The 2,439-nt window shown below is 30.1% G+C and overlaps 1 long non-coding RNA gene across 1 annotated transcript; it reads right to left on the bottom strand.

Annotated features, from left to right (window-relative positions):
* Positions 1-290: 290 nt before the first annotated feature.
* LOC128187201 (uncharacterized) lies at positions 291-1,224 on the bottom strand. The gene is made up of 3 exons (XR_008244044.1): positions 1,066-1,224; positions 643-756; positions 291-403 (listed from the first exon to the last, which is right to left on the bottom strand). It is a non-coding gene; the product is annotated as an uncharacterized LOC128187201 (long non-coding RNA).
* Positions 1,225-2,439: the final 1,215 nt, after the last annotated feature.

Genomic DNA, 2,439 nt, shown 5'->3' with positions numbered 1-2,439 from the left:
TACTTATTTAATACAATCAATTTATCAATTTGTTCAAAGAGAGATTTAAATATAAACAATAAAATACTTTTTAGATGATTCATGCAGGTTATGGGGGTAGCGATCATTGCAGAAAAAATTTACATAACGCGCTTAATTAAGCGGGTTATGTATTTTCTGCAATGTCGCCACCTTCATATCCCGCATGAATCCAAAGAAAGCATTTTAATGATTAAATATGGTATTCTCATATTCATTTTTTATGTTCATATATTCTTGTTTCACAAAGACAAATCAAAATAACTTTGATTCGATGATTTTTATATGCATTTTAAATCATTTCTCGTGTTTTTTAACTGCACTTATACTAGTAATCTGCATTTTCATCTCATGGTCGTAAATGCGTTCCTGAGAGAACATTAACCTACAAAAAGATGGCAAAGTTAAGATAATGAATAAGAAAAATGATTATAGATTTGAATTTTGTATAACATTAGCAAATTTGTTAATGAATAAAGAGCCAATCGGAAGCAATGAAAAGTAAACATGTTTCTATTTTTTATTTGCAAATTTTTAAAAGGGTAAATTATTTTATAAATTGATAAATAAAGAATCAAAGGTTAATTAGATTGATAATTATTTTAAAGGATTGTGAACACATACGTTAACCTATTTGGTATCTACACAGGGGATGGTCCATTGGTAGACAAGGACATGGTGTTGTAAAACACATGCAACCACACGGTGGACGAGGCCATGCTGGCGGGTATAATGCTTCTATTGAATCCAGAATAAGAAATATCAATGTCAATTGATTCAGTCTTGTAATGTCAATAGAGGTGGTGTTAAAATAAAAAAAACTCTATTGTATATATACGAAAATCACTTATTTAACTTTTATAAATATCATTATATTACAAATGTAAGTGTTTTAATAATGCAAAATCTATTGGATATACTAAAATCATTGATATGACTTTTATTTTGAAAAACAAAATGATTGTTAATTGATAATTTTTGTCAGAGATATTTACGCCCCCCCCCCCAACTTTTTTTTTGTTTAATTCAAAAAAAAAATCTACATACCCGATTCTTCAACGCCAAAGCCCAGAAATACTCCCAAGCATAGTAAAGCAACTATCAAAACTAAACCGTTTTTCAGAGTCATTTTGAAGTATCTGAATGGAGCTCCCTCATATTTATACTACAAAGGTGAATAAACAGCATGTACAGTTGACGGAAATCATAACAAAAATGATCATTCATATTGGCTGTTATATCGGAGAACAAACATCTAATACAAATAACACCCTTTTTTACATGGTCGTTAGCAGAAAAATAAAAATTCGCGGAACTGGAGATACAGAATGTTAACAAATTACAAGAAAAAGGGTTGGGTCGTATAAACTACGTTTTAAATCAATATCAACATTTTCCTATGCACTTTTGCCACGGTTTTTTTTAGAATGGTCCGTCGCCCTGATAACAACGACATGCAATTAAATCATGAAAACTTTCCGTAAAGCAAATCGCATGTTTAAATATCTACATATATTGAATCAGATCTGAAAATTTCGATGGATTAATTACAATTATGAATTCTGGAGAATGAGCGTGAGGTAAAGTTTTCACCACACGCCTGTGATGTCATTTCAATTTCTTAATTCGTTTTTTTTTTACACAAAATTGACCGTAATGCTTGTGTGTGTGTGTGTGTGTGTGTGTGTGTGTGTGGTTATACAAAAAGTTCATTTTCATTTTTCTGTGTAAATTGCATCAATCAGTTCGGCGGTATATTAATCATTATAGCATTAATTATTATTTAAAATGATCTCATGATTAATAATATATTAAAATATATTAATTACAATTTATGCAATCGAAAGCACTGATCAACTAATTAAATTCAGATAGTTCAAAGATAACTGGATATGTATAAATCCTTTTTCTGGAATTGTCGGGCAAATTGAAAGGATCATTTAACCTTTTTGACAGGTACAATTAGTATTTATTATTTCAAATTAGTATTTGCATGCATAAAACGTAGCTCATACATTAACAGTATAAAAAGTGGGAAAGTCTTAACAAATTTTTTTTTTTCGATTTTAATGTTTACAATGCTTCAGTAAGGCATTTTTAATAGGCAACCAAAATTTGAGTGTCATTTGTTGAGTTATAAGCGAGTTACAGAGCTTACAATTCTTCGCCATTAAACAAAGCGTTTGTTTACATTTTGAATGTTGAAGTGAAAATTCCAGTTTTAGACCTCAAATAAATGTGTTAATCGTTAGGAACTGTTTAGTTATGCTTAAAATGAATAAGAAGATAGACAAATAAGGTGAAAAAGATTTTTTACTGGTATATTGAACCTATGTAAACAAAAACAGGGCACGAGCCTTGTTTACATGACGAGGAATTGTGAGCCCTGTATCTTGCTTAAAACTCATCGACTGGCACCCA

The sequence above is a fragment of the Crassostrea angulata genome, chromosome 6, assembly GCF_025612915.1.
Source record: "Crassostrea angulata isolate pt1a10 chromosome 6, ASM2561291v2, whole genome shotgun sequence".
Taxonomy (NCBI): domain Eukaryota; kingdom Metazoa; phylum Mollusca; class Bivalvia; order Ostreida; family Ostreidae; genus Magallana; species Magallana angulata.
The sequence above is the reverse complement of the archived record's forward strand: the minus strand, read 5'-3'. Positions and strand labels throughout refer to the sequence as shown.